This window comes from Prinia subflava, chromosome 5, assembly GCF_021018805.1.
Source record: "Prinia subflava isolate CZ2003 ecotype Zambia chromosome 5, Cam_Psub_1.2, whole genome shotgun sequence".
NCBI lineage: Eukaryota > Metazoa > Chordata > Aves > Passeriformes > Cisticolidae > Prinia > Prinia subflava.
The window spans coordinates 52,377,327-52,401,363 of record NC_086251.1 but is presented as its reverse complement, the minus strand read 5'-3'; the positions used below and the strand labels follow the sequence as shown (position 1 = coordinate 52,401,363).

At 38.4% G+C, this 24,037-nt stretch overlaps 1 long non-coding RNA gene across 2 annotated transcripts in view; it reads left to right on the top strand.

The window, feature by feature from the left end:
- LOC134551591 (uncharacterized) overlaps positions 1-24,037 on the top strand; it is a 142,451-nt gene that overhangs the window by 2,666 nt on the left and 115,748 nt on the right. Inside the window, exons 1-2 of one of the 2 annotated variants that reach the window (XR_010080593.1) lie at positions 1,563-1,736; positions 3,400-3,612. The exons of the other annotated variant lie outside the window; for it this stretch is intronic. This is a non-coding gene — a long non-coding RNA (uncharacterized LOC134551591). Of the gene's footprint in view, positions 1-1,562; positions 1,737-3,399; positions 3,613-24,037 lie in introns of those variants that run through there. 2 annotated transcript variants of the gene reach the window in all.

Here is a 24,037-nt window from a genome sequence, read left to right as displayed (position 1 = left end):
AAGAAATTGTTTTTGAGAGACTATATATATTTTTTTATTTATTTCCCTGAATTTATCATTCCTATTTTTTTTCTGGAATATAATTTTTCTAAAATATTTTAAAATTGCTCTTTGCATTTCATTTATTTGGTTTCTAAGCATCTTAAGCTTCCTGGATCAGATTCTTCAGCTGGTGGTTAATTGAGTTCAGCTATAACACAATTCCTTTTCTGGTGAATAAGACTCTTGGTTGGTGTTTGTTCTTTACACATTGACAAGCCAAGGGAACACTTTGTACAAAATGAAGTGTGTTGCTTCTAAAAGTACATGCCTGCCTGTCACATTTTCTTTCTTGTGCTCTTTCAGATAGGACTATGCAATTTTGTCTAGTTTACAATATTTTTTTTAATTGCATTTCTTTCCTCTTATGTTTTTTGCTGCTTACTTTCTTTCCCTTCAAGCCCAGCATTTGAACTACTTATTTTTAAAATGGCCACTGTAGACTGAAATGTTTAGATTTTCATATTTATCAAAATAGCTTCTGGATTTTTCTTGAATATGGGTGGACTTAAAATCTTTCATTAAAAAAAAAAAATCCATTTTATTTTTCTCTCTACTTATTTATTTAATTTAGTCACCTTGGATAAAATGGAGCCCATATTGTATTTCTCCCCTAGCATCAATAAAGTTTCAGATTTTAGTAAAGTTCCACAAATAAAGTGCAATATTAAAATATGTATAATAATAAAATATATAAAGAATTATATCTATTGCTAATTTTCATAAATATTATTTTCCCTGGCTCCACTAAAACTTCTGTATAAAGGACCATTGACTTCAATAGTGCTGAAGTATTTCTAGTTATGTAGATAGATACATCTGGTAATTTTTGTGGTGATTTTGTAGAGCAGGATTTTACTGTGTAAGAGTTTGAATAATGGGATATGACTGTTGATATAAATACAATAATGCACAGGTAACGTAATGCATAGTATTTTTTCAGGTCCTAATTTTAATGAAGCTTTTCTGAGGCATTGAAAAATACTTCCACAGTGGTTACACTGCTAAATCAGTTCAAATACACTTGGACATTAGATAATGCTCTCTGTTGGGTGATTTTTTTCTTCAATATTGTATCATTTTCAAATAAGATTCAATGAGAAGAACTTTTGCACTACAATGAAAACAAAATGAATGTATTTTGAAAAAACTTTTGCACTACAGTGAACCAGTACCACTTTGTTGGTGACATGGACAGTGGGATTGAGGGCACCCTCAGCAAGTCTGAAGGTGACATGAAGCTGTGTGGTGCAGTTGACATGTTGGAGGAAAGGGTTTCACAATCTCTCTTGTGAAGAAAGGCTGACAGAGTGGGGGATGTTCAGCCTGGAGAAGAGAAGGCTCCAGGGAGAACATTTTGTCCCTTGCAGTACCTAAAGGGGCTATAAGAGAACAGGGGAGGGACTTTTTAGTGATAAGACAACAGAGAATGACATCAAACATGCTAAAGAGAGCAGATATGAGATGTTTAGATTAGATATGAGGAAGAAATTCTCTGCTGTGAGGGTGGTGAGGCACTGGAACAGGTTACCCAGAGTAGCTGTGGCTGCCCCATCCTTGGTAGTGCTGAGGCCCAGATTGGATGGGGCTTTGAGTAACCTGGTCGAGTGGAAGGTGTTGGAACTAGGTGGTCTTTAAGGTCCCTTCTAACTCGAACCATTCTGTCATTCTATGATAGTATATGATATGAAATAAAGGTAAGTCAGTTAGTTGAAAGTAACCTGTTGCAGCAGACATTAAAAATCATGAATCAGATTACTCACGGTATCAATTTGTTTGTCCCAACAATATATTAATATTTGTTTTTAATTGCATTCTGTTTTCTAATTTTTTAAAAAAACATTTTCTTAGTTTTGTAAAGCTTATTTTTCACTTCCAAAACCTTGAGCTTTAGTTATTTCACTTGAAATGAAATTTCCTGTTCTTTAGGATTCTTATTCTGTCCTGGAGATTAAAGGAAAAAATGAAATCTTTGTAAACTATTCAATAATTTCTTCAATTAGTATCTTATTTTAATGCTCCTGGTAGGAAATACTTGTATTTTCTAAAATAGTACCTGTTTGGTCTCTGTGTTTTACTTTTGTATATGCCACTTATTTTGTATTTGATTCTGAACAGTCATTATGTCTCTTGAGTATAAAAAAGTCTAGGCAAAATGAAACAAATCCAATTTCTAACAAATATTACACAAACAATAAGGGATAAGGGATAAGGGCTCACTTCAGTTTAAAATATCATAGAACTCTAATGTCACATAGTTTAAAAAATTATTCTTGTTTCTATATTTACTATTTTTGAGTTGATTGAAATCTCTTTTTTCCAGCACAATAGTTTTATGTAGGCTCTGTTGCAGGTTTATCTGTACTGATGAACCTGATTCACTAGAAGTACTGGAATGGGACAAAAGAATTAGAAGAGCTAATATTAAAAGCTTCTTTGTGTCATAGTTTCTAAAGTGACTGAGTCTCAGACTGCAGACCAAATTAAAGACTCCAACTTTCTTGCAAAATTTCATTTCAGTATTCAAAAATGTTGTGCCTATAATATTTATACTCTCTAAGAACTATCTTTTTCTTCAAAAATTTATAATACCCTTTTCCTTCCAGAACAGCCTATTATTTCACTGGTGTCATATAACTTATTTTTAAAGCTATCTTATTTGTTTTTCTTTGAAGATTTGTTAGGTTAAGTGGTTTCTTCAGACTACATTTATTTTCTTTGATATATGACATTATCCTAATGATAGTCTCTGTGTTAAAATCCTATGTCTGACTAAGTGATTTTGCTGAAACTGCAAGCTAAGATCAGACAAGGTTTCTTCTCAAGCCATGATTCTAGTAATTGAATCTGTTTGTGTGATATGTATTGGCAGAACAGAATGACTAATCTTGCAATGAATAATTTATTTGATAAATGTAGATTCTCACTTCACTACATTTTAAGAACAAAGCAGATATTTTGAATTATTCATTATCCATATTTAACGAATTTTAATTCGAATTAAAAAAAGATTGTTATTGATAATTTCCCTGGGAGTATTGATTCAGATAAATTTGAAACTCAAGTGTAACTCTAAGTGTTTAATTTCTGGTGCATATTAAAGATGCTTCTGCTACAAAATTGGATAAATTTTTGAGTGACTGGCACTATTGTTCGTCATGTAGTTTGAAAATATGGTTTCTATGAATACTTATGCATCAGTTCAGAAGCTCACTTATGTATAGTATTTGTACCATATGATTGTTTGAGCATTTGTGGGAAACACATATAATATTTGAGCATATTCAAGGTGTATTTGTTTATAAATACATGGGAAGGGAGACAGACTATTAATTTTACATTATTTTGGCTGATTTACAGCTGCATTCTGTTGCAATTCAGACCTGCCTGCTTCAGTGGAGGAAAGCTTTGCACCAAGTGCAGAACTGGGTGACAATGTGGAAGGATCAGCCACAGCTTTCTACTCTTCCAAGTGAACTTTTGGCTCTGGTTCTTCTCCTGAGTCTGCCTGCTTTGTGCTGTGTTGGTGGAAAACTGTCTGGGAGTTTTCCGTGTGAGACATCCCTGTAACAGGTCTGTGCTTCTCTTTGCGTGATCTGCAGCTTAAGATTAATCAAAAATCTCACCTTGAAATTTGGCAGCAATTTACTGGAAATGCTAGGATTTGTCTCCCAGGATGAAAAATAAGAATTCCATCTCTGCTTCCATCTTTTACCTGTAGTTTACCAGAAGAAGGTGAGAAGACTTAAGGTCATGACAAAATCCTCCAGGAAGACAATGAGGTGTGAAGATTTGGCCTGGGGAGTTTCTTTGCTGTAATTAGATTAGAGAAAAAGAGATTTTTTTTCTCCTGCAGTGCTTGTTTTCTGAAGGGAACTCTGTATATAGCAGATAAAAACAAATGTTCTTAAAATAGGAATCCCTATCTGGAAAAGTTAAAAATGCGATTCAGTCTTCAGCTATTCAAATGCAGGTCAAATGAGAACCTATTCAGAACTTTGTGGATAGAAAAGAGTAAGTTCAGGGTCTCTAAAATATTACGCTAGGAATGCTATTCCTGAAGAAAAGAAGAATTTATTTCCATCTAAACACACAATAGATTCTGCACATATTTTTAATGTTTGTGGGAACATCAGGACTACTTCCAACAAAAAAGTTAATATAATTTTGTGGCTCATTTTAGGTTTATTTAGTTTAAGACAGACATACTGATGCTCAGTGAAAACTTCAGTGCTCAAAAGGGGTAAATAATCAAACATATTTTGTGGTAATATTTTAAGAATTTCATCTGAGTTCTTCAGACCTCACCTCAACTCTCAGTATTGTTAGTGTCCTGATAAAAATGTGTTTTCAATCTCCGGCATTCCAAGTTTGTAAGTAAATAATTCTGTCCTTGAACCAGAGTGCAGATTAATTACTAGCTGGACATTGTTCCTCTTGACCAGAGAATATGAAAGTTTTTAACAAAGGGAATATTCATTAATCTTGTGAGATGTTTTTTTTGGAAGACAGATATGTATTTCTGAGGGAAAAGAAACACTTACAAGATTTAAACAAAGGGCCAGATTTTCTGTATACTTGTATATCACATGTTTCCCAAACAAGTTGATATAATAGCTGTGTGTCCTTGTAATGTCAAGTGCAATGTCTGGCTACTACGAAGCAGAATATTTATTTTGAGATATTAAAAGATTAAATATGTATTATCAGGCCAAATCAGACAGTCCTGTTTTAACAAGACACTTGAAAAAATCAGTTGCTAACAGTCTGAAGAAAATTATTTAAAGAAAGACAATGAAAATATGTAATAAAGTTGGCAGACATACATCATTGATGGGCTGTGTAATTAAAATCAGTGGCTTCTCTACCAGCGAGTAGAATCAATTTAGGAGGTGGATGGCTAAACCCAGATGTATATCTGGGTACCTTTATTAGAGTTTTTTACTTTAAAAATTTTACTTAGTGTTTTTTTGTCACGTTACTTCAGCATTAGGTGGAGCAATGCCAGTGTAGCTCTGGCTTGCTTGCAACATGAGGAATGTTGCTCCAGAATGTTGCTGTCTCTGAAGGAATGCCCTGGGTCCTCTTTAACTTGCTTTATTATTTAATTCATATGAGGTATTATGGCATGTGTGTATTATATGCCTGTTCCTTTCATCCACAGAGTATCTGAATTGTTTTTAGGCTGTAGGTGGCAAGTTTGGTTCAAAACCTTTAATTTTAGAGCATTGTTTTGGTCGTAGGAGTCCTTGGAGCAGTTTCTCTTATCAACAAAAGTTGTGAATGCTTCACAAATACTAAGGAACTTTTGAGTTGCAGACTAATCTGAGTTATTCCACTGTTCATTTTTCAATGGGTTAAAATTAGATAATTTTCCTGTGTAATGGCAAACCCCACTTTTCATTTGAATTTAAATGGCAGAAATTCCTTCTGACACAGAATATTTAGAAATATGCAAAATCTTTTTTGAACAGCTCTAAAGCTGATACTTTGGATCAGATGAGTTCTAAAACATCACAGGTTGGAGAAATCTAAAAAAAAAGAAAAAGTTGAAAATTTTCAGGACTACTAAAGACTCTAGATCCTAAAAGCTAAATTTATGAGAAAGGAAAAATATCACAGTAGGAAAGAATAGGAACAAAGGGCTACCTTATCAAGTAAGACCTAATGAATGAGTTTTCCAGTGATTTATGTCCACTAGAAGGGCTGTGCTTGACCCACCTTAACAACGGCGTTTGCTGTAGAAGTATTTTTGTGCACGGCTGTGTATGCAGTACAATAAATATTTGGTCATTATGACTAGAGCTAACAGCAGAGTTCAGGGCCATGGGTGTTAGGAGAACAGTGTGAGGGCAGGAGTGTTTGTGAGTACCATCAAGTACTCACAATAACCAAGCCCACAAACCCCTACCTTTAACAGTTACTGCCAGGTAATGCTGAGCTACTGGGAGCAAAGGCTTGAAATGAATTTCTTGCTGCCATCTTGTGTCTAAAGGCTAAATGGCAAGGAAATTTCTGGAGTTCCAAGTATTGATTTTACTTTCGACATCAGGTTGTTCCTCTTATTTCTCTTAACACCAAAGCATAGACAGAGGCTAGTCCTAAAAGGAAAGTTTTCAAGGTTTGCTCTTGGGAAGAATGGGGAAGTGCAATTTTGCTTATGCAAGAGATTCTGTGGATTTTTGGTGAGAAATATTTAGTAGAGTGGCAGCTCAGGTGTTAAAAGTTGCTTTCCCCAAACATATTCCCAGCAGAACAGAATTACGAGGTGCCAGAAGAAATGACTAATAATATTCCATGATAGACAGGGTGTATTCTATGCTTGCAAAATTGGTCTCAATATTAATTTTCTTCATGAACCCATACATGGTACATCTTCTTTGAATTGTTTTGTGCTCCAGAAGGATCCCAAAGAGCTGTTACCCTGTTATGTATAAAATCTAAAAAAACAAGATTGTAGTCTACAATAGAGTGCTTTTCAATAGTATCCACAAAACTTTGATGAAAATAACATTAAATGTTACATAATTTTTTATTATTTCCTCTCATGGTTTTTTCTTCATTCCAACTGTTGCTCATGAACCTTTGCTTCTCTGTGTTCCCTTTCTTATATCCCATTCAAACTTTAACTCTTTCCCTTCTCAGCTGAACTGGAGCTTTTGGCTGATGTGAAGGGCTGTTACCCTGTGCTTTTTTTTTTGTTTGTTTGTTTCCAAAGCAGAGGAAAAGAACGATCTTGCATTGAGAGTGACCACCCTCTGTGTTCCCTGTTCCATGCTAAACTCCTCATCTAGATCATTCAGTTCTTTAGCAAATTCTCGATTTTCTTTCCAAGCTGTACCTGCCCTATCATAAGTATTTTTGCCAACAATGCACGACCGTGTCTTTTTGGGTAATTTTTTGAGGATCCATATTTTCCATGCTGTCTGCACATCCAAGCATCCTCAGTCCTTTTCCAATTGAAACAGTTCAGTGTAATAAATTGGTCCACTCCTTCCTTCTCCCTGTCAAACAAGTAAACATCTTGGGAATTCTTGGCATGAAAAAAAAGTTTGATTGTATTAAAAGTAAAGACAGTCAATGAAACTTAAAGTTTTTGGCTTAAATCAGTGATGAGTGAGGTCTGTAGACTTTAATGAATTTCTGTCTGCAGAGATGAGAGCTGGAATTATATAAGTGCAAAAAATATCTCTTAATTCTGTAGGCTTTGGAAATACTGTTGGCGTAAACCACTGGAACAAACTACCCAGAAGTGAATTCTTTCTCTCTTGACATTTCTAAATAAGACTAAATGCCTTTATGGAAGATATATTTTGTTAAACAGAAATTATATGGCTCAGTGCAAAAGTACCTGGATGAAAGTCTGTGGCCTCTGTTATACAATCAGATGTCTTTTTGGATCTCAGATCTAGTGATCTTCAAAGTTTTCTTTGTCTTACTTTTTGCAGTCTCATGTTGTTGGTTATATTTCCTGGTTTTTAACTGAGACTGTAGAGTTAGGGGAGCCAAAGTCCTTCTGGAAAATTGCCTACAGAAGGACAGTAGAGAAGTTAGTAAGTGGTTGAGGGCTACTGACCCACTGACAGTAATTCTGAATAGCTATTGACATATTGAGCGACTGAAATAAGAAGTAATTCTCAAAAAAATATGGAAGTCACTCTAACATACTTAAGACATGTGAAATATATACATAAAACATATGTGAAATAGCAGAAAATGTTCATTAGACATGGACTGTTGTTAGGGTTCAGTGCTGATTTGGTTTGAGGTGACTTTCAGTTCTACTTCTTAAAAGCTATTTGTGCTTTTAAAAGTTTTATTTTCTTTATTTGCAGCTTTGGTCACACATTGCAGAGTCAGGTAATACTTGATTCTGAATTTATAAACTTATCCTTACAACTGTGAACTTTGGAGATTTGCATATTTTTGGAGCAGAAAACTGGCATAGCAAACAATCTCCTGAAAGAAATGTCTGGATTTGAAATCCATTCTCAAACTGGATCATTAGCATTGGCAAGTGGCCACTGGTAATCAATCTTCAATGACAGAATAGTGATAGAGTGGCTCCTTTCCCTGGGTTAGATAACTCAAACCAAGGTTTGGGACCAGTCCTTGGTGCATAAGTATCAATCTGTAAATAGAGTTGGCCACATTTCTACGAGGAGTTATTTTGACAAATACAGTGTTGTCTGCAGATTTAAATAGAGTCTGAGGGGAAGGGCAGAATTTACATTTCAGCTGACCTTAAGGAAAGAATGTATGTCACACAGGATACAGATAACTTAATGCTCCAGAAATGTACTTGCTAGGGATGCACTTTCTGATGCAAGGTTGTCATGGAGTACAAATAGAGACAGCCAGATGCCCTAAAGCATGTATTCTTCACTGATATAATTTCAGTATAGTGAGGTAAACACTCTGCTAATGTAATGCTTAGATGTGTCCTCTGTCATAATAGAATACAAAATCCTAAACTCTTGTGCTGAACTGTGGGGGCTGTTATTATTGCATTTTAATGTATTTCAGAAAAAAAAACCTCAGTGACCTAAGAGGAACTGTAATATGGTAAACAACTGATTTTTAAAAACAGTACTTAATAAAAGCGGTTTCCATACAAACTCAAATCCATGAGAACTCACAAGGTTTTTAGTGACATTATGACTGACATATAATAGCAATAATAATAGTTCCTGTATCATCCTTATGCATGCTTTACATGTTTTGATTTCCTGATACTGCTTTTCAGAAAGAAATCTGGAATGTATTTCTTCATTTCAGAAATGAAGGAATACTCTGTACCACCTCCTTGAATTTCTGCAAATTCATTCTTATTATTCACAGAAAATTTAATTAAAAAGAAATACAGACTAAAAAGTTTGGGATTAATTTGTACAGGCAAGGAATCTTCTTGATGCATGTTCCAGCTTTAATCCAGGCCAGGCCAGTAGTGAAAGTCTTTTAGAGCTGGTAAGAAAATATATTTTATAGCTGATGAGACCATGTCAGATGTGCTGATAAGAAATTGGACACTTTGGATCATGGAACCATGATCACTCTGCAGCAAGGGTGACCTTTTCTATTACCGACCTGAGCTAGGGTCACTGGACAACCAATATTTGGTTCCCACTCATGATGGATAACTCCTGATATCTAGGTTGTACTCAGTATGCTGGCAATCCCTCTTCCCTCTGCCAGAATCTGCATGATATCACAACTTGCAACCTTATTAGCAGCCTCATTTTTAGCCCATATACAAGTAGAGTCTCAATGATTTTCTCCTGTATTTCCACTCACCTGGACTTTAATTTCATTAAGTATTTCTCTTTTCCTTCTTTGATAAAATACAGTGTTGTGTTATGCTGATTTCTTTGATGTATCCAAGGGAGACAGGAGTGAGAAAGCCCTTGAAGGTTGTCCAGCATGCTAGGAGATGATGGACTGATCCATCTTTTGTATTGGGAGCTGCTCTGGAACTTGATCTTCTGGCCCAGTCAAGCCTGTAGAGTAAGTGTCCCTGTCTTGCCTGTCTACAATTTCTTCTTTCTTTTTCCTTACCTTACGTCCACAGATATCTCTATCTGGGGTATGTATCTGCGTTACTGACACATTTATTAATAAGAGTGTAGTGTGGTTTTCCTCAATGTTGTATTTAAGGAATGCACAAGGATTGCTTGTAAGTCTGTCCTTCCACAGTGGTGTAGAAAGTCCTATGTTGTCCCTCAGATAATGGACCTTGCACAACTTGCAAACCAGTTATTTAACCGAATTGGTTCTCAAATGTAATTTGGAAGTCCTTGGCTCCTAATGGGGTAAATTTCCTTTGAGACTTCCCCTTAAAGAGAAATACTTTGCTTTGTCAGTGTGACAGACCCATTTAATAATGTGTCACTGGAAATAAATATCATGTATTTCATTGGTGTTTCTACACATTGAACTGTGGAGGGAGGTGAGGTCAGACATCGAATATGCAAGGCAACAATTGACAATGTAATGTACAGCATTTGCTTGGTGTCCAGCCAAGACTTTGTAATACTTTTAAAATGGTAAAGTACATAGCAAATATTTGATGTGCCAAACCACAGAAGATGGTTCATGATGCTTATGGAGTGGAAGATACTCTCTAAGTAGTCCCTGTAGTGTATTTACTATACTGTAGTGTATTTACTATACATTTTGTACATGCTATTTATTATTCTGATTGTTCGTAGTCTTTTTTTTCCCCATAGTATATTATCATGAACAGGGACCCATTGGGAGAGTTTTACTTATTGTGCAATAGGAATTGTTCCTCTTGCTGTCTCCTTCCATAAAATCATTTTCAGGAATGGACAATGCTGAAGTATTTTATTACCATATAGGACAGTGTACTGGAAGCAAAATTAGATGTAACAATGTCAAAAAACCCCAAACAGCCCAAACAGAAAACCAAGACTAAACACAAAGAGAATTGTAGTGTTCAGGGAAAGGGAAATACATCAGCGAAAGCTAACGTTTTAAATGCCTTTTATTCTTCATAAATTAGCTTTCTTATTTCTCCATTAATTTTTTGCATTGCATCGCATCCCATCACATCGCATCCCATCGCATCCCATCGCATCCCATCGCATCCCATCCCATCCCATCGCATCCCATCGCATCCCATCGCATCCCATCCCATCCCATCCCATCCCATCCCATCCCATCCCATCCCATCCCATCCCATCCCATCCCATCCCATCCCATCCCATCCCATCCCATCCCATCCCATCCCATCCCATCCCATCCCATCCCATCCCATCCCATCCCATCCCATCCCATCCCATCCCATCCCATCCCATCCCATCCCATCCCATCCCATCCCATCCCATCCCATCGCATCCCATCCCATCCCATCCCATCCCATCCCATCCCATCCCATCGCATCGCATCCCATCGCATCGCATCCCATCCCATCCCATCCCATCCCATCCCATCCCATCCCATCCCATCCCATCCCATCCCATCCCATCCCATCCCATCCCATCCCATCCCATCCCATCCCATCCCATCCCATCCCATCCCATCCCATCCCATCCCATCCCATCCCATCCCATCCCATCCCATCCCATCCCATCCCATCCCATCCCATCCCATCCCATCCCATCCCATCCCATCCCATCCCATCCCATCCCATCCCATCCCATCCCATCCCATCCCATCCCATCCCATCCCATCCCATCCCATCCCATCCCATCCCATCCCATCCCATCCCATCCCATCCCATCCCATCCCATCCCATCCCATCCCATCCCATCCCATCCCATCCCATCCCATCCCATCCCATCCCATCCCATCCCATCCCCACATTTCCTTTGAATTGACTTTTCTCATCCTTACATGTCTGTAGTTCAGTCTTCTGCTGCAGTGAAGTCATGATCTGGCTAGTTGTGAACTCACCATGAGCAATGCACCTGCCAGAACCCAGCATATGCTGGACACCTGAAGGTGGGAACGCAGCTGCTGTGCTTCTCATGATGTCTGCACTGGATGCTACATCCCAGTGGAATGAAAACATCTGAGAGCTTCCGAGGGGGCTGCCAGTGTGATTTGTTGTCCAAATTTGTCAGATCCTTGGGACACGAGGTGACTTGGCATTTGTTTTGTCTGTGGCCAGACACCCTGGAGCAGGACTGAGTGCTTGCCATGGAAATCTGACCCTCCATCTAAAAAGTCAAAGAAATCCTGAATTTTTCTTTTTTTTTTTTTTTCTTCTCTGTAATTTGTCCTGCATGATCCCTTAAGTTCTGTTCTGTTTTCACTTGCACTGGTAGACATAAGCAGATCAGGTGAATTCTTTTACAGGGGACCTAATGTGTTTTTAATGTCACCCTCAAAACCAATTAAAAAAAGAAGTTTGTCTGATGTTGCCTGATTTGGATTACTACAGAAATGTCTAAAGTCTACATGTGGGTTAGTTTTCAGTACAAAAAATGTCTACAGAACTGAGGCTTCTGTTCTTCAAATTCTTAGACAACTAACCATACCTTTAAGCTTTTGAGTGTCCCATTTGAAGGAGGAACTCTTACATTTCTTAATGTTAAACACGTGTGTAAGAGTTTGTCAGGCTGAAGTCTGCTACTTCCTTCTCTACGGTTTACTCTGCGTGCTTGCTAGGCAACTTTAAGCAGTGCACCTTTATTCTGTTTACATCAACTGTGGAACCTTTTCCCCATGTTTGTGGAAATCCACATTTGACATTTTCAGAGATGTCTGAGCCAAGTTCAAACCTCAGTGTTTGGATATAGGGTGATGGTAGACACATGTCTTGTCAGTTCCCCAGTTTTGTTATTTTTTTAAATGGATTTGATTACTCATTGGGTTATATAATGGAAAAAAAAATTGATTAGTCTGGCTTGGAAGGCACTGTGGTTGAAGATGGGAAAGAGAAAAGGATCATGGAGAGGGAGGCAGGGAAATTTGGAGGAAGACAAACAACCAGTGGTGCTACAACCAGTGAGGACCAGAAGTCTGGAAGCAGCATTTCAGAGATTCTTCCAGGGCTGCACTTGTCCAGCTCCTTTGGACAAGTGCACTGGTGATGCAGATGTGCTTCTGAGTCTGGCCTGCAATTACCTTTCTGCCAGTGCATGAGGCACCCTGAGCAAGGGGCTTTGGAAGCCTGAGAATCCCAGAATTGTACCTTTAAAGGCTCCTTTCCTCTCATGCTTGCAAATTCCTGGTGGTCAGAAGAGGATGCCCGGTCCCTGTGGTAGCTGGGCTCCTCTGTTTTTCAGGGAGAGGGAATAAGGGAGCTAGAAGGATCAAACTGAATGGAAAATAGTAATACCTTCAAGACTATATTTTAGATTAAATTAAAATTATTTCATTTTGATACTAAGGTTTTTAAAGATTTGATGGCACTATAGGACCAGATCAATGGACAGCCAGGGGTGAGCAAACCCTGTGCATATTTATCTTTGCAAAAGATGTATTTCACAAGTCAAAACTGAAACACTGAGTAATTACAATACCTGGATCTTAGCCAGACATTCTTGGACAGAGTGGATGACCAGTCACATCTGTTCTGTGCCTTCTCCATGAGACCTCTTCTCAGGTTAGGAGAAGTGATGAACTTAAACCAAAATGGATTATTTAGGGGGCTATGCAGAGTATGAAAGGAAAGTAGTTTGAAGTTTTCCTGAGTCTAGAAAGACAGAGAAACTAAACTGTAGGTAAAGTCTCTCTCTCTCTCTGAAGATGAAGGGCAAGATTCTCAATTGATGTACATCCCTGCAACTTGGCATCACTGAAGCTATGTTGATTTACACCAGCTGAAAAATCTGGAAGGGAACAATGCACTTTTTGTTTAATTTTTATGTGATCGTCAGACAATCCGTCACATTCAGTTGGAGAGGAATAACATTTGGTAGATGTTTAGTCTTGATTTTTTCTTCCTGAAATGGGAAGTGAATTAAATGAAGTGAAGACAGAATAAGGCATTTTTATTATTTGAGCTAGCTGAACAGTCTGAAAAATATTAAATAAAAAAAAATTGTCAAATAAGTATTTGACATCACAGCAAAATAGAGTTAAATGAATTATTTCTTATAAGAATTGTTAATAGGAATTTAGAGAAGTTGGTTGTGCTGGACATGACTAGATTTACAAAGAGTTGGCTGTATAAAACTGTCTAGCTAATCTCTCTCTTTCACAGCATATGTTATATAGCCCCTGCCTGCTGCACCTTTATCATCCACTGGCATCACTCAGTGATGAATGTCATCAGAGGACCCAAAGTACAAGGATTATCAGTTCTGTTTTAGGGACTGGAATGAAATTTGGACTGGTGTCTGTCTCTCCCTGCTGAGCTCATGTTGCTGCACTGGTGGAAATCGTGTGTGCGTATTGCTGCGTACCCTTTACAAACGGCTTGCCCTGAAGGGAGGGTGAGTAAGGGAGCTAGAAGGATCGAACTGAATGGAAAATAGTAATACCTTCAAGACTAAATTTTAGATTGAATTAAAATTATTTCATTTTGATACTAAATTTTTTAAAGATTTGATGGCACCATGGGACCAGATCAATGGACAGCTGAGGGTGGCTTACTGAGTAAGGCACTGGTGCACTGGTAGCCTGCTCAGAGACAGAGGCACTGTGCCAAAGCCACAGAAATGATTTATGGACTAAGATCCCTGCTCACCCAAAGGAACAAGTGATTGTAAGGGGCTGCTTTCTGTTTCTGCCTAAGCCTGTTGTCAAAGATGGTAGGGATGAACAGGCAATGCCAAACTGCTCTCTGTCTCCTGTGCAGGCAATGTTTGACTGTAAACAGCACTAAAGAGTTTTTGTCCCTCACTGGACATGCATTAGCTTTGGCACAGACCAGGAAATAACTAGTGCAGCAAAAGTTTTGGAGCTGGTAGTTGCCCCATTTCATTGAATTGAAACTCTGCGGCTTCTCATTTGAGTCTTGTTCTGCTGCTGAGGAATACATATATTAAATTATCATTATTCTAGCCTGACAGTAGGCTACAGTCCAACCTCTGTTATCTTTAAAAAGCCATTTTTTGGGTGCTGCAGTTAATTATGGGAAAAATATGTATTATGGCTACAGGCCAAGCTGTGCAAACCACCCTTGCAGTCAATGGCAAATAGTAGTGTGGGAAATGTACTTCCTCTTTCATAGGCAATTTTGTAATTTCTAATATTGATATTGTGCATCCAAAATCAGAAAAGAATACAAGTATGTGATGTTTTCCCTAAACCTGATCTGGGAAAGTCTAAGTGGATTTGGAAACATTGAAAAAGCCAGGCCTACCTTCCAGGCAGCATGGCAGGACAAATAGCTGGGGAGACCAGGAACAGACCACCTTACTACTTAGCAAGGCAGGTGGGGCAGGGTAATAGAGAACTAGCCACCAACCAGCCTCAGCATCAGGGGATTCTCAATTTGAAACAAATTTACCCTTTGTGAACATGAGGTTAACCCAGTGTGAACAGAAGTGGGAAAGGAAATGCCGATGAGCACAAATCCCTTTTCTTCAGCACAGGGAACTGATGTTAGAAAAACAAGATTTTCCGGCAAATTGCTTCTTGAAGAAAATGGAAGAGAAGTGTTCTTCTCTGGCTTCTCATGATGGGTGAGCAAAATTTGAGTGTGCACTTAATTTGACCTACAAACTGCATGTGGAGTGTGTATTTTCTTGTGCAAGTGTGGAAGGCAATTTAATGTTATGCCCTTTACCAAGAGAGGCAGTTCATCTGGGTTGAAAGTGGAGAGTTTCTTCATGTAATATAGCAGCTGAAGTGAGTGAATATTATGTGGGTTGTGCTGGTACACATAACCAAAGTAGTAGTAGAACACCAAATGTTGCTCACATAGCTTTAGAGGTGCTCAGTCTAATTCAGTGGCTGCCCAACAGGTTTAGTGCCAGAGACCTATATAAGAATATCCTGCTCTTGGACACATAGTTCCTGAAAACATAAATCCCTGTATGTGGTTACTGCACGACCAGCATCTGACTCATTGCTTTGCAAAGCACTTTTAGTTGCTTGGGAAACATGAGGATATGCACTGTACAAACCCAGAAACTGCGGTACTCCTGTGGCAGGCTACGATCTTGGAGCTGTCAAGAAAACTTTGTTCTCTGTTACCCACACCACAGCCACTAGGAACTTCATGTGAGGACCCAAACAGAACCCTGTGTCTCCAGCCACTCTGAATCCAACCCCTTGGTGTTCCAGCTGATGAGGAGCTCTAAAGAGGTGTTAGTAGCACAGTCCACATCTATTGCACAGTTTTCTTTCCATACAGCAGGGGGTAGTAAAATACTCAGAGACTACATGTGCAAGAAAAGAGCATCAAATAGTAGAGCAACTGAATGGAAAGCAAACAAAATGTCTATTTTTAAACTGAGCTAAATCCATATAGTTTTCAATAGGGAACCTTTTGAGTCCTTGTAAAACAAGTTCCTCAAGGGTTTGAATGATGCTATTTAAATGTGTAATGACTTGGCCTGTTAAAAACCCAACATATTGATTGCTGTACTTTGAGGATGAAAGTATTAAACATTTTAATCGTGCTGTGCATGTTTAGGATGCAAACAAAAGTCCTCATTGTGAACCTGCCAATTAAAGTAGCTGCCAATAGGGAAAGGAGACATGCCTGTGGCTTTCTTTGGGTTAGCTGAGGTCATGGCTACAACTAATGCAAAGGTTCTTAAAGAAGTTTGGCATCTGAACACATGAAAATCCCAAGAAATACTCCAGTCTTTCTATTAAAAATTTTGGAGTTGTTTTGGACTGACAACAATATTTACGGAACAAGATAAGACTTTTTTTTCTTTTTCCTTATATTATTAAAAATATATATAACACTTAAGAATGCAAAGGACAGTCTGAGATGTTCGTGCTAGAAACCCAGTTACAGAACTGCTCTTGAGTACTGTACGTGATCATCATATAGTCCAACAGGGAGCTCATAAACCATCGAGGAAGCCCAGGGGAAGCTGGTGGGAATAGTTATGTGCTTCTAGTCAAGGAAAGGTTTAGAACTTCACTGTTTCTCTGCTTAGAGTTTTGAAGTAACAATTTAATTTCTATTAAGTCATTGCCTCCATATTTCTATAGCACTGTTTAGCAGTACACAGAGTAACATCACATTTCTCTTTCAAACAGTGCAGAAAAAAATCAAACTTCCCATTTCCTTAAGGATTTCATAGAAATGCATAACCTGTGAGTTTCGTTCCTAGTCACGTTCTTACACCAACATTAGCCTGATAAGATCTAAATCCCAGCACACTTATTCCAGTGTATGTTAAGAGCAATTTGAATAACACCCGAGGTACACTGGTGCAGAGAGCTGTGAAGAGCCGAGTCGGGCTCATTGTTCCCTATTGCAAGAGAAAAGCTGTACTTAAATCCTTGTACAACTTGGGATGTGTTTATTTTACATTTCTGCAAAGGTTTTAAAATTTACATCTGAATTTTTATCTGTATTTTTATCTCAGCTGATATATGAGGAAGACTTAGAAGTCCTTTGGTGAACGTATGCTGAATTTGTGTTATACAAGGATTTCAATTTTATTGGTAAACATTACTAAAGATTCTGAAGTTAGTTAAAAAAAACCTGTAAGCCAAATCTACTTTATTTTCATGAATCTCCAGCTATCACTCACATATTCTTGCCAAATGTGTCATTTCTCTTAGCAACAGTTTAGATGTCTTTAACAAGTATTTTTAACCTGTAAAAGAAAGTCATAGAGCTCACTTCTGAAATCTGAAGTTCTGTGCAGATACCTAAGGGCTGGATTCAGTGATAAATTGCTTCCCCTCCTGACAAGACCATGGAAGCTTTTCTTGCAGGGAATGCTTACTAATTCAGTGAAAGCGGTTTGGATGGATTTTAGTCTTTCCAGTTGAATCTGGCTTTACTTTCTTTCTAGTATTATAAATTATTGTATGTGTAATAAAACATAGGCACCTCCTGAGAAAAATGTTAATTTTACAGAGAAAGAGGCTGATTCAAAGATAACATTAGTTGTAGATGTAATTATCCATAATTTATCCTTACTTTAAATTATCACCTAGGTTTTCTTGGAGCAATGGCATCTTGGTAGCCACAGTTTTTACATAAAATGTCCAAAATTTCACTTGGAGTTTTGCCTGCAGACGATTTGTAGTGCAGTCTTTAATGCTCTTTTAGATCCCTTTAAAAACAGATATTTCTGGAATGACAGATGCTAGCATTGGAGATAGTTAGCTGGTATTAATCCGTCGAAGTAAAAAAACTGTCCAGTCTTTTGCAGGCACCTTGTCAGTAGTTTCTGTCATCCCTGTGGGTTATATAATGTAGAGTGATGTGGCAACAGCTGAATCTGGTTGAACGTGTGCCAGAACCACAAATATGTTGCTGGATATAATGTACCTTTTTTTCCATCTAATGAGCAAAAGCACAGATGATACACAGGGGTTCTCACATCCCACTCTATCTCTCATTCCCATCTTTGGATTGCCTACTAAGTACTCCAAGTGCAAACTAACCTCTGAATTTGATATACCAGATGCTGCTATCTCATTTAAACTGTCTTTTAAAGACATATTAATACCTAGCAGTATCAGTTAAATAATCTCTTTACTCTTATATTTATTTAATCAGGTGGGTCAGGCATACCTGCAATGAACTCACATTCTTAGTGTCCCCTTTTAAACCTTCTACAGCATCCTGTTCTCTTCAAAGCTCTCTTTTAGATGCTGGGTTTCATGGGAGAATTATTATCTTTATTTATTGCTGGTTCAGTGCTAAACAATCTTTCACTCTTTTAAGCTAAGTTATAAGCTTCTGACAATGTACTTATAATAAGAGTTTTACCTGACCCAGTGCCTTATTATTGTTCTGTAACTGGTTTTTTTTTTTTTTTTTTTTTATCTTTTGAAGGGGTCCTTTTAATAACTGGTTTAATTCACCAATTCATGAACTTTATTCTGGATTAATCATTTTCTAACAGCAGATTTGGATTAAAATTTAAAACAAATTTTCAAAAGGTCATCCTTATAACAAGATACTTGTGTGGCCATCAAGAATGAAAAAGGGAATGGATAAGGTCGGTTGTTCCAGAAGGCTCCTGTATATAGGTAACTTATAGGTTAGATTTGAAATTAAAAAAAAAAAAGGGGGGGAAAGGCTTGAGAACCTGTTTTTGTGTCAGATGCCCATGACTGGCAGGAATTAGACTGTTGATATCACTGGGGGTGAATATCTTTTTCTGTAGGAACTGGGGAAAGATAAGGTATCAGAAATTCCTTTGTAGCAGTCTGATTTTGATGGATTTATAAGAGTTCAGAAGGCAGCTAGTGTAGTCATAAGCAAATATTTTATTTTCAGTATTCCTGGACACATCTTCCATTTAAGGAAGGCTTGGGATAAGGCTGGGGAACTGGAAAAAAACATGTCAGAGAGAGTACTATGGCGTAGGCAGGAGCATATGCTTCATATTAGGTATTCCAGTACAAATTCTTCCTCTCTCTACAGTACATGATAATTTTAGGGCTAGGACTGGAATCAGGTTTTCAGAAAAAAAGGTAGAAAGACTTTTTATTCTTGCATTCTGCAAGGCTGGCAGAAAAAGGATGAAAGTTTGCATAATTGTGAACAAATGCCTTACAATTGGATTTACTATACAAATTGGTCACTTTAAATTAAAAAAAAAAAAAGGCTTAGGTTTAGGATGGCATTATGAGCTGAAAGAGGGAAGAAGATTCCCTCCAAGCTCACTGTTGGATTTCTTAGGATCAACAACGATTAAAAAGAATGTTGTTTTCTAACGAATCTCAAATTTTCTTAATGAAATGTTCACTCAGTTTGATTTCAGATTTTTGGCAGAAAATCAGGATTTAAGAAGACATTGCCCATTGAGCCTAGCTTGTCACTGCATCTGGAATGGCTTCAGTGGCAGGAATGCAGGTGAATGTCATGAAGGGTGAATGCTGTTATTCTGATACCTTGTTCACCTGAGTGGAAAAGGTGGATATTTGGAGAGACTCTTGGTGACTGTACAATTACTCTCCCTAATGCACTTTAGCTGCAAGAACTAGTTCACTGCCCATATAATAAATAGGATTGTGGTTGGGGTTTATCTCATATCTGTGAAGAAAAAGGTTTGACCTGGAAGTTTAGGATGACAAATTATATCAATAGTTTTACATGTAGAGATTCCTACAAGGATTAATTCTACAGTTGCTTTTCAGGTTTAGGTTAATTTAAGATTTGAGTGTACAAAATAAGTCTTGAAGAAGTCCAGGTCCTGTTGGATTCTTTATGTTCACAAGTGATAAGAATATCTATTTTTCCACATGCCATTAATTTGTGTTAGGTTTCACTCTAGCTATTGGTTACCTGGCTATAATCATAACCTTGTTATTGTGAAAGGAGAGGGGAACTCAAATGCACTTTGTTTCCAAGAAGTTATTAAACTCCATAGTTCTGTAGAAGTGCTTACAGAAGAAATTGTTAATAATGAACAGCAATAGATGATGTTCACACAAGGGTTCTAGAGAAGCTTGGAAGCTGGATTACTGTAAATAACTGTTTTGAAGAACCAGTGAAAAGGAATTAATATTGTATGTTGGCAGAGAGTCAATATGGATTTTTAAGGGTAGGTCATGCCTCACAAATGTAGCAGCATTCTTCAGAGAAATCAATAAGCTTGTGCATAAAGGAATAATGGTTGATTTAACCTATTGGGTTATATCTTTTAAAGAATCTAGGAAGTCAGAGGATAAAAGAAAAAGACAGAAGTCAGCAATAAATGGTCAGTTTTCACAGTGAAAGGAGGTTACCAGTGAAGTATCCATGGGATTTGTCCTGGGATCTGCAATGTTCCCAATATTAATAATTTGTTCAGAAATGAGAAGGAGAAAATTTTGAGATATCTTATTTTGCTGACAATACTAAGTTATTCTGAATAGAATGTTAGAATCATAGAATAATTTATATTGAAAGTGACCATTAAAGGTCATCCTGTCCAGACCCCCTGCAATGGGCAGGGGCATCTTCAACTAGATCAGGTTGCTCAGAGACACATCCAACCTTTCCACATTTCCTGAATGGGAAAGTTGTTCCAGTGTTTCACCATCCTCACTGTAAAAATTTCTTCCTTGTATCTACTGTATATCTACCCTCTTTAAGTTTAAAACCAATACCCCTTGTCCAAAGTCAACAAACCCTACTAAAATGTTTGTCTCCATCTTTCTTATAAGTCATCTTTGAGTACTGAAAGTCTGCAATAAATCTCCATGGAGCCTTCTCTTCTATAGGCTGAAAAACTCCAATCCTCTCAGCCTTTTTTCATAGCAAAGGTGCTCCATCCCTCTAATCATCTTTGTGGTCCTCCTCTGGACTTGCTCCAACAGCTCCATGTCCTTCCTGTGCTGATCCACACAGCTGGATCCAGTGTTCCATTGGGGATCTCACCTGAGCAGAGCAGAGGGGCAGAATTCCCTCCCTGCCCTGCTGCCCACGGTGCTGTGGGTGCAGCCCCGCACACGGGTGGTTTGTGGGCTGCAGCTGCACACCTCTGGGTCATGTCCAGCCTCTCATCCGGTGTTGTAGTTTGGTTTTTAATCAGAATGGTTGTCCCATTTCTCCCCCTGGTTACAATGGTTCCTCCTCAGTTATCCCTGCCTCCTGAGCTGTCAATCTCCCTGGCTCTGCCCGTGTTTCCTGAACCTTCCATGTCAATCTCCAAGTATGCCTCCTACCACCCTGTCAATCCCTGTTCCACCCTCCCTTGGTTCTGGAAAAATCCATGTAGTCCTAATAGTCATTGGTGTCCCAGGGTTGTTCCCTCCCCTTTCTGTTCTTTATTGGTTTTGGTTGTGTCACTCACCCCTGTGGGTCCTCCCTCACCTCCTTCCCATTGCCCAAGGCTTTGTCCCCTCCCCAGGGTGCTCCCCCCAGTTTAAGCCCAGGGAATTCCTTTGTCCTTGTCCTTGTTGCCTTGAGCCCCTGCGGATAACAAGCTCTCCTGGAGACTCAACCCTTGGCCCTCCTCTCGTTCTTTGCCTCCCCCTCGGCGCAGGACCCTGCTCCTGTGGGGCTCTGGGTGCTCCGGGCAGTGCCCTGCCGTGTGTGGTGCCTGCAGACTGGGCTGGCAGAACCTGAGGGCAGTGTACCCTAAAAGGCACTGTGTCAATCCAGCAGCACCCCCAAAGCCTTCTCAGCAGGACTGCTCTCCATCTGTTCATCCCCAGCCTGGATTGATACTGGGGTTGTTGTGACCCAGGAAGTTTGTGAGCTTGGCGCAGGCCCCCTTTTCAAGCTTTTCCAGGTCCCTCTGGATGGCTTTCCATCCCTCAGGCATGCAAATTGCACCATACAGCTTGGTGAAGTCTGCAAATTTTCTTAGGGTGAACTCAGTCCCTCTGTTTCTGTCTTTGCTGAAGATATTAAACAATACTTTTCTCAGTACAGATCTCTGAGGGACATTGCTTGTCACTGATCTCCATTTGGACACTGAACATCCATCATCCATCATATCATTGAGCTGTCAGTCTGGATTGACAAACCCTCTGGATGTGTCTACCCATCCAATTCCTCATGTAACAGACAGTTCATCCATTAAATCCCTTCCTCTCCAATTTTGAGATAAGGTTTTTTTGGGGGGACCATGTCAAAGGCCTTACAGAAATAGATGGCATCTGTAGCCCTTCCTTAGTCCAGTGATGTGGTCATGCCATTGTAGAAGGCCGCAATTTCTTGTTCTCCATGTGTCTTAGCACAGCTTCTAGGAGGATTTGTTCCATGAGCTTTGTAGGCACAGAAGTGAATATGTAACATAATTTTACTGATAGAAATGAGTAGAATATATAAAGTAAAACCCAGAAGTGTCAATTTCAAAACAGGAAAAATTAGGTACTTTCCCCTGAGATTGCATTTTTAAGCTGCTGAGATTCTTGTAATAAGATGTTGTGGACAGTAAAAAACTGAGTTGTGAAAAGTCCAAGAAGAAACCATTGAGGACTATTAAAGATAGAGTTGTTGCATGTGGATAGTTGCTGCATCACCACAAATCCCAGGAGGCTGAAAAGTATTCTGGGGAATTAGTGCTGTGTATTATACTGTTCTCATGCTCTTCCTGGGATCCGTCTTGGACACCATCAGGAATGGCTGCTGGGTAAATAAGATAAAATATAATAAGGGAGGGTCTTTATATGTTAATCTGTCTAAAAACAACCCAAATATTCAGTGTATCTTATTATGCATATGTGTTAGTTGAATTTTCCGAATACTTGCCATTATCAGTGCAAAACACTTGCTAGCCTTGTCATATTTCTATATGTTTAAAAAAACAATACAATTACTTTAGTAAGATTAATTTACTGAGTACTCTGCACTCTGAGAAGCTTTTAATATAATTTTATTTGAAATCAAATAAATTGTGTATTTTTTTTTCCTTTTGTGTAACTGTCCTCTTTTCCAAAGTCAAAATTGAAAATAGAAAATAAGTTAATTAAAAGCATAATATATGTTACACATCATGAGTTGTCTTGCAACATAAATTGTACAGCTGCCAATCAAGCAAGCCCACATCTACTAAGCACAGACTATTCAGGTTTAAGGAGCTTCTCTCTCAGTTATCTTTTTCTGCTTTTGCTGTGAATATTGTAAATTTACCACAGTGCCATCACTCATGCTTTAGGACAGGACCCTCACTGGCTGAAATCAGCAATAGTTTTATTTAAGCATTTAAAATAGAGAGTCATGAAGGAATATCTGGTCTTTTAATTGCACGAAAAACCTAATAAAAATATTGTATTGCTCAGAAATAAATCAAAAGATTTTGCAAAATGTCGGATGCAGAGAAACTTGTAGGAGATTCCCTTTGAAGCAATATGCTGTATACTGCTGGTGATAGGCTTTCATTAGCTTAATTAGCTTCAGCTTCTTAATTTGTACTCCCGCCATCAAGCCCTGTCTCCATTCTCTCACAGACACTCTCTGTAGTCTGGGTGCATGAAGCTTTGTGGCTGTATTTTGCAAACACAGTAGAAAGTGGCAATATTGTTAGATGTGTCCTTAGATGCCCTGTGACTTGCAGCAGCAGCAGGAGTGATGATCTTGTATTTAGTATCAAACAATAGCTCACTATAGAATTTTCTAAACTAGAGTTGGCTTCTCACCATGTCCCAGAACCAACCTGGCATTTCACAATAGAAGAATCAAATGTCTTTTGGCAGCATCTGATGTCATCATTGCTTAGGGCCTGATCTCAGAATTTGGCTGTCATGAGTCACTTCATCTACTCAGTTGTGTAAAACAGAAAAAATGTGGGCATCAGCAGTGCTGTGACCTTTATACAGTTTTCAAGAGATTGAAAGGAGGCAGAACAGTTATTACTAATTTGAAACCGCTAATATATATTGAGCTTTTTCAATCCATGAAGCTAATGGAAGTCCATCTATACCATATTACTTTAAAGGGAGTCTCATTTGAACCCAAGAACTCACAAGCAAAATGGCAGTAGGATGTGCTTGGAGAGAA